The sequence below is a fragment of the Equus caballus genome, chromosome 2, assembly GCF_041296265.1.
Source record: "Equus caballus isolate H_3958 breed thoroughbred chromosome 2, TB-T2T, whole genome shotgun sequence".
Taxonomy (NCBI): Eukaryota; Metazoa; Chordata; class Mammalia; order Perissodactyla; family Equidae; genus Equus; species Equus caballus.
The window spans coordinates 39,189,894-39,203,781 of NC_091685.1; the positions used below are offsets into that span (position 1 = coordinate 39,189,894).

General features: G+C 50.4%; 1 pseudogene; it reads right to left on the reverse strand.

Moving 5' to 3' along the window:
* Positions 1-2,109: 2,109 nt before the first annotated feature.
* LOC106782817 (arylacetamide deacetylase-like 4) lies at positions 2,110-11,847 on the reverse strand (annotated as a pseudogene).
* Between the last annotated feature and the right edge of the window lie 2,041 nt (positions 11,848-13,888).

The following is a 13,888-nucleotide window of genomic DNA, read 5'->3' on the forward strand; positions in this document are numbered from 1 at the left end:
TGTACTTGAGGCTAATAAAGACTTGCACGAGAAAAAAGAAGACTACTGGTGTGATTTCTTTCTCTACATTGGACCCTGTCTAATACAAGGGCATAGAGTTTATCACATAAATAGAGTGGGAAGGGATTAGAAGCAGGTCCAGATTACTCCCTCCTGGGAAGACCAGATGATGGTGATGTGGTGGGAGCAGGAGGAGTTAGGACTGGGGAGAAATGAGAGGACCTCTGCTGAGGGACCCCATGGGGAAGAATCTCAAGATACAGCCTGGAACCATCTGTCACTTGCTCCAGAAGGTCAAGCCAATGGCTGTAGACCATACCGTATTTCTTAGGCAGAGAAGTTGCATTGACTGTTCTTCCCATCACCTGCTGGTGAGACCTTTTGTGGTGGACAGATTCCACAGCGGCCCCCATGATCTCCATACCCTGGTGTTCACATGCTTATATGATTCCTTTGTGTGGGGAAGACCTGTGATTTGCTTCTAATTAATGAATTGTGGCAAAAGTGACAGCATATACATGATTACATGTTTGTGATCACATTACTTTAGACTCTGGTGGCCATCTTGCTGGACTCCGTCTCTCCCTTACTTGCTTTACAGGAGCAAGCAGTCATTTGGGAAACCTCATGTGGCAAGAAACTGTGAGTGGCCTCTAGAAGCTAAGGGTGGCTTCTGGCCAACAGCTAGCAAGAAACTGAAGCCTTCAGTCTACAACCTCAAGGAATTGAATTCTGCCAACCACTGGACTGAGCCTGGAAGTAGACCCTGCCCCAGTAAAGGCTCAGGGGAGACCACAGCCCCAACACCTTGACTGCAGCTAAGCTGTTCCAACTCCTGACCCACAGAAACTATGAAGTAATAAATGTGTGTTGTTTTAAGCCACTAAATTCACAGTATTATTGTTACACAGAAATTGACACACTCTCCCATCAAAGCTGCTTGCATAAAACTCATGGATCATGATGCCTGCCCATGCCCACGCCCCAAGGAGCCCCGTCCAGTCTGCTCGTATAGAAACCTGCTCCCCTTTCAAGGATCCAAGATGCCTGTAAGACCCTTCCTCCATCCATCATAGGTGAGGTCCTTGGTACCAAGAAAGCTTATGGCTGCAGAGAAGGGAGAGGCTCAAACTTTAGCACTTGGTGGGGCTAGACAGCAGTAAGGCCCAGGGCTATTACAGATGCATCAAGCAAACAGGGGCCCAATGCTAAGTCTGATGCGCACTGCCCCCAGCGTGCAGTGCAAAGACTCCCTCCCCTTTCCCTGGGAGCAGGGAAAGCGGTACCGTCTAAGGCAGGGCGAGTTCTTTGTAAACGTGGGAACAATATATAAACTCCCCTAGGGAACGCTGTTTCCATATCCCAGATGGCATCCGGAGGTTCCCAAGACAGCCCTGCCTCTGAGAACCTGCCTGCCTCTGGGTAGCCAGTGATCTGACTTTGAAATTCGGATTATAGACTTGAGTTCAACAAAGCTCACAGCCCCCCAGAGCCCACCATTTTCCTCATCACCTCCCTCTCGCCTCTTCTCCCGTCTCCCTTTCCCTTAATCTCCTCTGAAACCTCCCCCTAGTCCAGCCCAAGGGTGGCTATATCAACAGGAGAGTTCCATTGCAACAGCATTTCTCAGGCCAGCTGGAACCAACGTGGAACCAGTCTGTTGGAATTGGCTGGTGACCTCTGACCCCAGGGACAATTAGGTGCCCCCTCCTCCAACAGGAACCACGGCCCCGAGCAATGCTTTGGCACCACGGTATAGACTCACCATGGACAGTACCACCAGCTGTTGGCCTTCACCCCCACAGACCTTGTGTGTTAGGGCCTTGAGAAATGTTTAAAGGCACTTTTTTCTCCCTTTGATATTTATTTCTCCTGAATGAGAATGTTAGAGAATGTTGCTAGATCCAGAATTGAACGTTGTTGGCGCTGGAAGGAAAGAGGCACAGTTTGGATTCTCTTAAATACTGAGCAAGACTGTTCCTAGATGACTTCTCGTCCTCCCCACGTAGGCCAGGCCTTGGCTTAGCATCTCCCTAATCAATGAAATAGGGTTCACAAAGGGCTCAGCTGGTAGTCCGCATTTTCCATGCCCTACTCAGGGCCCCAGGGTCACCATACGCTCTTTATATAACGGACCACAGCATTCACCATTTTCAGGGAGCATGGAAAAGAGAAAGGCTTCTTATCAAATAACGTTATAGGCCCAGGAAAGCCATACTCCACATAGAACCACGTCATGAGGACTCCCTGGTCCTCCAAGTGCTTCTCAGAGAGCAAGTGTCATCGTGGAGGATGTCATTCTCACCGCTCCCCAGGATGGCCTCAGGACGCTGAGCGAGCGAGAGTCTCGGCGTCTCTTACGAGGGGTGAATTTTCTGCACCCAAAATTTGTTTTCTAGGTAGGCAGCCTCCCTAAAGGCGGCCAGGGAGGCCGGTCCTGTGGCCGAGTGGTTAAGTTCGCGCCCTCTGCTTCGGCGGCCCAGCGTTTCACAGGTTCGGATCCTGGGCGCGGACATGGCACCGCTCATCAGGCCACGTTGAGGCAGCGTTCCACATGCCACAACCAGAGGACCCACAACTAAAATACAGAACTATGTACTGGGGGGCTTTGGGGAGAAAAAAAGGGAAAAGTTTAAAAATTTAAAAAAATCTTTAAAAGTGCCCAGAAACAGGGGTTGGCAGCCCGTCTTCTTGAATCTCTCAGGTATGATGTCAGGGCTGAGGCACCTCCTGTCCTTCCTCCAGACATCCAGGGTGTGAAAGCACTGTTCTCGACGGCACGCCACCAGTAGGAGTGGATGATCAGATGTTTCAACACACAAGTCGTCACGAACTTCCGGGAGAGGAACGGGAGGTTTTGGTTCTGCTGGAAGGACAACTGCGTAAATCAGGCTGGGCCCCGACCCGGGGACACCTGATCTGCCACCAAGGTCTGGGTGACAGAGGTCAGAAACCTTTCCCAACGTTGTCTCCCCAGATTGCAACCCGGAGGATCCACCCCCTCGGTTTTCAGGGCCTTCAGGAAGCGAATGGGGGCCTTCAGGCAGTCCTGGGAAAGGACCCGGGAATGGCGATCAGGAAGCCTGCGGGACCTCGGGAGCAAGCAGCGAACAAAAGCCACCAGTGTGGACAGGTGCCGCTGGGAAGGTGTTTCAGTTGTGTCCTCAACGCCCCCTTGCAATCCCGTATCTGATTAAACCCTCAGAATGACCCCGAGGTAAGGATTTCAATCCCATTCTTGGCATAGGAGGATTGAAGACCCTACCCTTAGCCTAACGGGCAGGGATTCCTGTTTCCTTCGAAACTCTGCCCTGTTTCCTGTGGATGGAGGCACCCCACACAAGAGTGTGCAACGTGAAAGCTATTGGCGCTGGGAGCAAAACCACCGGCGATGCCAGGAGGAGCGAATGAAGCGACTGCCCGTCCCCCTGCCTGTCAGGAGAGAAAAGGATGGACAAAGCAAAGGCCACGTTTGTTCTGACCCCATGGCTCCAAGGGTTGCCTTCCCTCCTGGGGTCGCGGGGAGGAGAGAAGGGCTTGGGGAGCGTTCTGAGGGAGAAAGTGTAGAAGCGGGGGGCAGGGCAGAGCTGAGCCCGTGGAAGGACAGGTGCCGCGGCCGGCGGGAAGCATCCCCAGGGTTGGTGCGAGCCCCAAAAGTGTGGCTCCTCATAGGAATTCAAGAGCAAAGAGAAGGAGCTTAAAGCGAGCTCCTAGATGTGGTGTACACACAACGGAACAGCCATGAGAAAGAAGGGAATCCCGCCATTTTCAACAACTTGGATGAGACTTGAGGGCATCATGCTAAGTGAAATAAGTCAGACAGAGAAAGACAAATACTGTATGGAATCACTCATATATGGAACCGAAAAAAGCCACACTCAGAAAAACCGAGTAGATGGCAGCTACCAGGGGCTGGGGGGCCGGGGGCTGAAGGGAGGGGGAGATGAGGGGATACCGGTCAGAGGGCACAAACTTCCACTTATTAGATTAACAAGTTCTGGGGACCTGGCGTACAGCATGCTGATTACAGCTAATAATACCGTACGATATCCTCGAAAGCTGCTAACAGTAGATCTTAAATGTTCTCACCACGAAAAAAACCCCAGTAATTACGCGATGGAATGCAGGAGTTAGTTAATGCTGTGACGGTATCATTTTGCAGTATATACACGTATCAATCAACACGTTGTACCCAAATTTACACAATGTTGTCTGCCAATTATATCTCAGTAAAGCTAGGGAAAAATTAACTTCTAAAAATGGTAAAACACTAACTAACTAATGTCTGAATCAAGATAGGAAAATAGAGAGGAATGAGTTTAAAAAATAGAAACAGTTTGGCTAAACCGCTCAGATTAGAGTTTATTTAAAACATGGTCATCATCCTAAATTTTATTTGAGATTGTTACTAATCGTCTTTTCTGTTCCTTCAAGCTATCATTTAAAAGCATCAAAAAAGTATATTCTAGGGGCTGGCCCAGTGGCACAGTGGTTAAGTGCGCATGTTCTGCTTTGGCGGCCCAGGGTTTGCCGGTTCAGATCCTGGGTGTGGACCTGGCACCGCTTGGCAAGCCATGCTGTGGTAGGCGTCCCACATATAAAGTAGAGGAAGATGGGCACAGATGTTAGCTCAGGGCCAGTCTTCCTCAGCAGAAAGAGGAGGATTGGTGGCAGATGTTAGCTCAGGGCTAATCTTCCTCAAAAAAAAAGTGTATTCTACTTGAAAGATTAAATTTGGAAGAAGCTCATAAGGAAAAATGACACCTTAGACTAGTAGCTTTCAACCTTTGTTAGAACCACACAGTTTCTTTTTCTACTAAAATGGTGAGGGAGCCCTGCTGTATAAAATAAGATGGGCAGTTGTTCCGGTTTTGCCCGAGGATAAGGGGTCTGGAGCCCCCCCACTCTTCTTCCTCTTTGACCTCCACGGCCACCTCTGGGGCAACACGGAGAACCCCAGTGCTCTAAGAAACCCAGTTTGAAAAACGCCACCTTCTATTAGCCTTTGAATTTTGTTTCCTTTCAAAGTGGCTCTAAAGCATCATCTTTAAGGACAGGCTGTGACGGATTGATTGTAGCTTTGCAACATTTCCTCAGTCTCGGGTACCAACATGGGTTCCCTCGTAAACGCAGGTGAACACACACTGTCTGTAGGGTCCCCGCAGTGAGGTGACCCCAGCACCAGGAGCAGCAGGCACAAACTTCAGTTTCCGTTTTCCATTTCTGGAAGTGAAGACACCTCCCTAAATGTTGAATATGCAAATATGGCATTATGAACGAGCTAACAAACACTGTGTATTAGAACTGCCGACCTTCGGGCAGAGGCAGAAGTGGCCAGGGTCTTCCCTGGTCCCTCTTGCCCACCCAGGGCGGGGGTGACGCCTCTGCAGAACCGAAAGGTCGACAGGCTGAGCTTCTCCAGGAGCCGAGGTGGGGAGTCTCATCGTGTCCTGACAGAGTGAGGGAACACCTAGACCAGAACATCTCCCTGTGCTTCGTGCCTCTCGGAACATGTCCTCCGGGGCACCGTCCACCGGCAGCCCCCTCGCAGCCTGAAGAAACTTACCTGCCTTTCCACCTCCACCAGCCGCGCCATCAAGCTTGGTGAGGCCCACGAGCCAGGTCTTTTCATCTCTCTAGAATAGCGATATCCTTAGCAATTTCCCGGAATGTATAATGCAGGTGCTTATTAACACCTCTCAACGTTCAAGGGGTACTTTCATTAGCACAAAGCCCTTCGGAGATGTAGAGTCTGAGGGAAACTCCAATGGTGGATGTCCAGACAATGCTAGGCCAGTTGGGAAGTATGTCAATGAGTACTGGAGAGATGCTGTCTTCCTCACTCTCATCGAGAAGACCAGAGATGCCAAGTAAGTTGCTTTAAGTCACACAGCTGTACTGTCTACCCAGCCTGGGAGCAGTCAAGGTTTGAAGGGGGTCATTGTAGAATTTGGAGCTGTGGGGACCTGGAATTGGCCACCCCAAGATATATCTCTTTGGCATCAGGATTATTTGAGGCTGATTGCTTTTGATAAACTGGGACAGGGAAGGAGGAATGGAACTTGCCCTTTGTTAGGACACATTTACATTTGTAAGGTAAATCTCTATCTGTAAAGGTGCCTCCCTCTCTGTACCAGGAAGAAGAAACGAGATGATCTTCTCTCTAGAAACTATTAATCAATGCCAAAGGCAAGGACTTAAATCTGCCTTTTATTGTGCTTGTCTGGTAACCTCCTGTAACTGACTTCCCTCCCCCTCCCAACGGTGGCATTTCTTTAAGGATTAAGCATCTTTCCTTAGGCTAGGAACTGATTGCTGCGCTCACCTGTGACCGCCCAGCTCCAGACAATCCACTTGCCTCCAGCTACGCCCATCGTGATAGCAGACCACTACCTGCTGTGTCCATCAAGCTCTGTGCTGACAGGGCAATCTTGTGACTATTGTGGGAGGGACATTTCAATCACATGTGAAACACCCTGTTTGGGGGTATATAACCACTATGTGCACCCCACTTCTTCGGTGCCCTTTCTTCCTTCGGGAAGAAAGGCCCCAGGCCATGGTTCCTCATAAAGCTTTGTTTAATTTTCTCTTGCTATTCTGTCTCACGTGAATTTAATTCGTTCTCCAGCCAGACGAACCCATATTTGGGAAGAGGAAATGTCTTCCTTCCCTACAGAGCTAAAAGGGAAATTTGTAGCTTCTCTCATTTGCCTCCTCTAAATTCAGAACCGCTGCGGGGTGGGCACAAGCGGCAGGATTTCCCAAATTGCAGCAGGCAATGCCAGCGTCAGGGGAGGCTGTGAAAGACAGACCCCACAGAGAGAAGGAGCAGTGGGTGCACGCTTCATTAACACCGTTTGAGGGAGGTGGCAGAGGGAGGGTCAAAACTGAATCAGGCGGGCAGCTCCCAAGTAGGTCTCATCCCCAGCTGCCTGGACCCCACCCAGAGACTGACAGTCAGCCTGGGGTGGGGCCTGGGTGTACGGCTTTAAAGCCCCCAGGTGATTTTAAAGCACAAGCAGCAGCTGGCCTGGTGGCATAGTGGTTAAGTTCACATGCCCTGCTTTGGTGGCCCGGGGTTCACAGGTTTGGAACCCGGCATGCACCTAACACTGCTCATCAAACCATGCTGTGGTGGCGTCCCACATAAAATAGAAGAAGATGGGCAACAGATGTTAGCTCAGAGCCAATCCTCCCCAGCAAAAAAAAAAAAAAAGAAAGAAAGAAAGAAAGAAATCACAAGCAGCCAGTGGAGACCCTGCTAGCCACATCTGGGTCCTGGCGACATTTGCCACTTCACCTCCCGGCTCTGTCACCCGACATTCTTCCCCTCAAGCACCTGTTCCAGAGCTCTGTGCTTGCTGCCCCTGCTGCTTAGACTTAACAGGGCTGGAACCAGGGTGAGGCAAGCAGGCACTCGCCCTGGGTGCAACATTAAGGGGACGCCAACACGCTCCGTACCTGAGATAAATAATCCTTTGGTGCGATGTTTTAAGGAATCAAAATGATGCTGAAAGCATCAGTGATGAACACCTATCAACACTTTAAATAGCTAGGGTCCCGCTTTGCGTTTGCCCAACTCGCCCACTTCTGTTGGATCCTACCTTTATATAAATGTTGATATTTGGTTCATCATAGTTTTTTGCATTAATATTGATTTTTTTAAAATATTGTATTAAAAAATTACTTATCTTGAGGATGCAGTTTTTGGTGCCTCTTTCAACATGCAGCCCGAGGCAAGCACCTCATAGCGTCACCCCGTTCCAGGCCCGCTTAGAATGCTCTTTCCTGGCCCCGCAAGGCCGGCTCCTTCTTACCCGTTGGGCTGGGTTTGAAATTTCCCGTCTTGGGGAGGCTTTCTCTGATCGGGAAAACTAAAGAAGCGCCAGAGGCATTCTCCACCCCCTCACCCTGCGCTGTCACAAGACAGGAAACTACCCGACATGCGTTGCCCTTCGTTGTCCAGCCCCCTCTCTGGAATCGGCTCCATGAGGCTCTTTCTTGTTCTCCACTGCATTCCCCGTACCTGGAAGAGGGTCTGACACAAAGCAAGTGCTCAGTAAATAACTGCTGAGTGAGCCCTGGCTTTACTTTAGGAGGTGTCATCCCCACACGGAGGACGGGTAACAGTCTCAGCCAACTATTGGGGTGCTCTCGGGGGCCTCTGAAAGGGAAGAGTGATCTTGGACAAGGGGGGGGCGGGTGAACAGAAGATGGGAGACATTCATGGTTAACTTCTGAAAAAGGGAGAGCGTCCCAGCAGCCAATTCAGATGCTGGTATTTCCACCGCCAGGTGGCAGCACACCCTAATCTCAGGGAGTTTCATGATGGGAGAAGCCAGCCTCTTTCCAGGGGCCAATTTCCCCACGGGTCCGTCCAGCCACCGACGCATCCACTTGATTGTTCATGAGCACAACATTTCGTCTAGCTATCCGCCCATCCATCCATCTACATATTCACGCACTTACACATTCACTCAACAAACGAAAACCACAGGCCGGGCAGAGGGGATACGCCAGCAACCAGAAGCCTTCCCCGCACCCTTGGAGCTTCCATTTTTAGTTGAGGGAAGACAGACAGTAAATAAGGGAACGCATGAAGAGCAAGATAAGTTCAGATCGGACAAGTGCCATGAAGAAAATGTAGAAGGATGATGTCGGGGAGGGAGATGGGGACGGGGTAGGGCAGTGGAGTGGGCAGGGAGAGGTCATCAGATAAGGTGGGCAGGGAGGCCACCCTGGGGAGGGACATTTGAGATCCGACTGGAAGAACGAGGGGTCGCCTGTCATGCAAAATCAGGGGGAGCGGGGAGACATCTCTTGAGGCCGAGGGAGAAGCCAGTGCCGAAGATTCCGAGTGGAAGCAGCCTGGTGTGGCCGCGGCAGAGGCAGACCCAGGGGGCCAGGTGGGAGAGGCGGGCAAGGCCAGCTCGGTCAGGGCCTCGCAGGCTGTAGGGGGAGTTTGGGTTTCATCTAAGGGTGCTGGAAAGCCACAGAGGGGGTTAAGCGCAGGCCTGACGAGCTCTGGCTTGTAGTTTTCAGGGCCGTTTCTGGCTGCTGGGGGAGGAAGAGACTGTGGGGCCGGAGGTGAAGCAGGCAGAGCAGGTGCAGGGGTGAGGGGTGAAGAGGTGCAGGCCGGAGAAGAGGCATATGGGATCTCGGAGGTATTGCAGAGCCCAAGAGAAACACACAGGTTGGGGCTGTATCGCCGGGGGAGAACAGACAGGACCAGCGAGGGCTGTGGGTGGTGCGGGAAGAGAGGAGGCCACGAACGCCCCCCTGAGACACATCACTAGCCTCACCCAGAGCAACACCGTCAGAGGACAGGAAAGAACGTCTTCCATGTAGGTTTGCACACCAGCAGCTCACTCGAGCCCAAAGCCCTTGGTCTGGGCTCCCTATAAAAATCTCCAACTGCTGGATTTCTCAAAAAATTAAAAATAGAAATACAGTATCACCCAGCTATCCCACTACTGGGTATTTATCCAAAGAACTTGAAGACAACAATTCAAGGAGACTTTTGCACCCCTGTATTCATTGCAGCCTTATTCACAATAGCCAAGATGTGGAAGCAACCCAAGAGCCCATCAACTGATGAATGGATAAAGAAGATGTGAGATATATATATATATATATATATACAATGGAATACTACTCAGCCATAAAAAAGACAAAATTGTCCCATTTGCAACAACATGGATGGACCTCGAGGGTATTATGTTAAGCTAAATAAGCCAGACAGAGAAAGACAAACACTGCATGATTTCACTCACATGTGGAAGATAAACAGACACATGGACAAAGAGAACAGATGAGTGGTTACCAGAGGGGAAGTGGGTTGAGGGGTGGGCACAAGGGGTGAAGGGGCACACCTATAAGATAACCGGCAAATAATAATGTACAACTGAAACTCCACAATGTTATAAACTATTGTGACCTCAATAAAATAAAACAAAATATTTTTTAAACTCCAACTGCTGACTCCTTTGAGTTACTCCAGAAAGTTCCCAGGGTGGAGTGGGCAGAGCTGTGCGTCTCCATGGGGCTCTTCCTTTACCTAGCCTCAGGGAAGCGCCTCCCCCAGGCTCCAGAATCAGCTGCCCCCCCCCCCCGCTGCCCCCCCTCCCCCGTGGAAGAAGCTGATGCCTCCCGGGGTGGGGGATGCGGATGTGCGCGGGAACAGTCTCATGGATATGGTTCCCAGTTCCCAGGATGCCCCAATGCATTTCTTCCCTGGAGAGACCCACACACACACACACACAAGGCTTTAGTTTCTCGAAAGGAAATTCCAGCAAAACCATTATTTCTCGCTTGAATTGGAGGAGAGTGAGGTGTCCTCAAGGTGGAAATGGCTGCTTTTCACACCACTTGGGCCACATCTGAGGAGGACACCGGGCCTCCGTGCTGGGCCGCCCTGGACCTTCAACAGCTCTGAGCGCCGTAAGGCCAGGGCGCTTCCTGTCGGCGCAGGTTGGCTCCAGCTCCCCACCCCTCCACTGTATCTCCCCACACACTCTGGGCCCACCCAGGGCCGGCAGTGCTCTCTGGGAGCTATGGATGTCCCCTCTCTCCTGCCACCTCCTGCCAGGCTGAGATTTCTGCATTGCACGTCCCGAGCGTGGGCACTGTCGTGATTTTGCTCTCAGCGATGCTGGGCGGGGCTCTCTCTCTCCCTCCTTCCCTCTCTCTCTCTCTGTGCCCTGCTCCTCTGTTCCCTCTGACTTTTGCTTCCCTCTCTCTCTTCCGACTTCCTCAAGACAGAGGCCACACTCTCTTTCGTGTCTGCTCGTCAGTTTCCCTCCCTCTTCCCTTCCCTTCCTCTCTCCCACCCCCCTCCTTTTCTCCCTTCAACATCAAACATTTCCCGCCTGCCAATCACTGGTTGGTTTCTGAGGATTCCAGAACAATTTCAGACCCAGTCCCTGCCCTCAAAGGGCTCACAGCCCCGGAGGGATGACCAGCTCCAGCCGCAGCATCCTTCACGCTCCGTGCACTTGATTGCTCAGATCTAAGCTCCTCAGAGGCGGGGACTGCCTCATCCACCTTGGTGAGCCCCGCCCCGAGCGCGCAGGGCCTGGCACCTGGCAGGTGCTTCCCATGCTCATAAGTGAGTTCACCCAGCATCTCAGGGCGGCCGCGCCAGCCGGGCCCGGAGCAGGGATCCTACAAGAAGCCAAACTGTGGTTTCCAAATCTGCTGCAGCTCTAGGCACAGGCTGGACCTCAGGCATTTTTAAACCATTGATGCTCCCGTTTGTACTACTATTAATAAATTATTATAAACAATAACATTATAATAATGTTATTTTATAACTATATAAAAATATTGTAAATTTATATGTAAACAATATATGTCTGTAATATTTATATATAAGCAATATGTTTGTAATAGTATAAATAATAATAAGTAATAATCAATCTTCCCTCACCTGCCTCTGTCCGAAACTGCCAGCTCTGGAGCACGTGGACTCGCTGTTGGAAAAACCAAAGCAAATCGAACTCCTTGGTCGTCTCTAGCGACCTTTCCGAAAGTCATGCGAAGAGAGGTTTATTACCACCTTGCATTGTCCAGAAGCCCAGGAACAGTCACTCTTTTAGGTGCTGGAGACAGAGACAAATGAGACGTGATCTTTGCTGACCAGAAGCATTCGGTTTGCTGGAAGGAGACGCGTAGATTATCATATCCGCGCAATACAGCCTTAGAGGGGCTCTGAGGAACTCTGAGCGGGGCACTGAGGGCCTCTGAGCAGGCAGCAGCCATCACTGTGAAGGGAGCGGGACAGGTCAGGGGTGGCTTCAGTGAGAACACGGCCTTGAGTTTGGATGTGAAGGTCAGGTTGGTGTCCATCTACCTGGTGGAATCACACAGAGAGGATGCCTTTATGTCTGGCGTCCTTCACTCAACACTGGGTTCGTGAAATTCTTCCACGTTGTATAGATTGGTCCGTTCATTCTCGTTCTTGCGTAGCATTCCATTGTATGAATATACCACAACTTTTTATCCTCTCTGCTGATGATGAACATTTGCGTTTTTGCCAGCTATTAATGTATCGCTTCTCAGGCCCAAATCAGCATTTTTGCCTGCTCTGTGAAAACAGAGCTGGAACCTTTCAATATTTTCCCTTGGTCCATTGGCGCTGAGCATCATGAGGAAAGGGTGCTGGGGAGACCTCTCAGCCCTGCTTCTTGGTTCCAACGCTCACAGGGAGCAGGGTCCTCCTGCAGCCCAGGTGGCTTTGACAGTGCCCAGTTTCTGCAGTTCTGCAGTGTTTCCCAGAGGGTGCTCTGCTGCTGTCCCCGTGGGACTTCCCGGCATCTACCCTCCCCCCACCAAAAACTTTGCTGGAAATCTGCCCTCTTGAGTGCTGGGAGAGCCATTCATTCACAGAGAGGTGTCCTGCTTGAGGGACTCTGAAATGAAACTACCCACGGGGGCTGGAAGGGAAGGCTACTGCAGGAGGCGATGCCAGAGAAGCCATCTGCCCCGCAGGAGCTTGGAGCTGGAAGAGCCACACGCACTGCAGGATCTGAGGACTGGGGAGCCACCCACGCTCCAGGAGTGGGCCTGGAGAAGCATGTGGAACAATTTATGCCCCGGAGCATTGTTGAAAACAACAGAACATTAACTTGCAATTAGTAGAGACTAACAGCTGGTGTGACACCAACAAAGGCCAACAGCTTAAGAGAGAGATCAGGGAAAGTCAAAGAGGGCCCTAATGAAAACAATGCCATCCCAGGCTGATTGTACACCGCCCAGGTCTGCACCCTCTGAGGGGCGACTGGGAAGTTGCCCACTGCAAGGGAAATAGACTTGACTGAAATAGTCCACCCAAGTCACCAAACAAATAAACAAGCAAACAAAGGAAGCAACACACCCAGGGAAGAGTGAGGAAGGAATCAGTAATCCACATTGCTACAATATAATATTGAAAATCTCCAGTTTTCAACAAAGAAAATTATGAGACACGCAAAGAAGCAGAATAGCGTGATCCATACGGAGCAAAAAACACAGGCAATAGAGACTGCCTTTGAGAGGACCCAGATGTCAGACTTAATGAAGACTCCAAAGAAGCTGTTATAAATATGTTCAAAGAGCTAAAGAATATCATGCTTAAAGAAGTAAAGGAAAGTATGAAAACAGTATTTCATATAGAGAATACCAATAAAGAGATACAGGACAAAAACCACATGTCCATCTCAGTAGACGCTGAAAAAGCACTTAAAACCCAAACCCTTTCATGAGAAAAACAATAAAAAAAACCTCAAGCTAGAAAGAAACTTCCTGACTAAGGGCAGCTAAGAAAAAGCCACACCTAACATTGTACGTAATGTATGTATTGGTTTCCACTGCTGCTGTAACAAATTTCCACCAACCTAGCGGCTTAACCAATACGAACTCATCATCTTAGGGTTCCACAGGTCAGAAGTCTGATACGGATCTCATTGGGCTAAAATCCAGGGGTCAGCAGGCTTGCGTTCCTTCTGGATGCCCCAGGACAGAATCTGTTCCCTTGTCCTTCCCAGACTCTAGGGGCCACCCACATTCCTTGGCTCAGAGCGCTCTTCCTCCATCTCCAAAGCCAGAAACATAGAGCCAAGTCCATTTCACGCTGCCATCTCTCTGCTTCTCCTCCTCTGCCTCCCTCTTCCACTTCTAAGGGCCCTTGTGATTACACTGGGCTCCCCCAGATAGTTTAGGATCATCTTTCTAGTTTAAACTGATTGGCAATCCACAACGTTAATTCCCCTTTGCCATGTAAGGTGGTATATTTCAGGTTCCAGGATTAGGATATGAACATCTTCAGAGGGCCGTTATTCTGCCTAGCCCATAGTGAAAGGCCGAATGCTTTCTCCTTAACACCAGGAACAAGACAAGGGTGTCCACACTT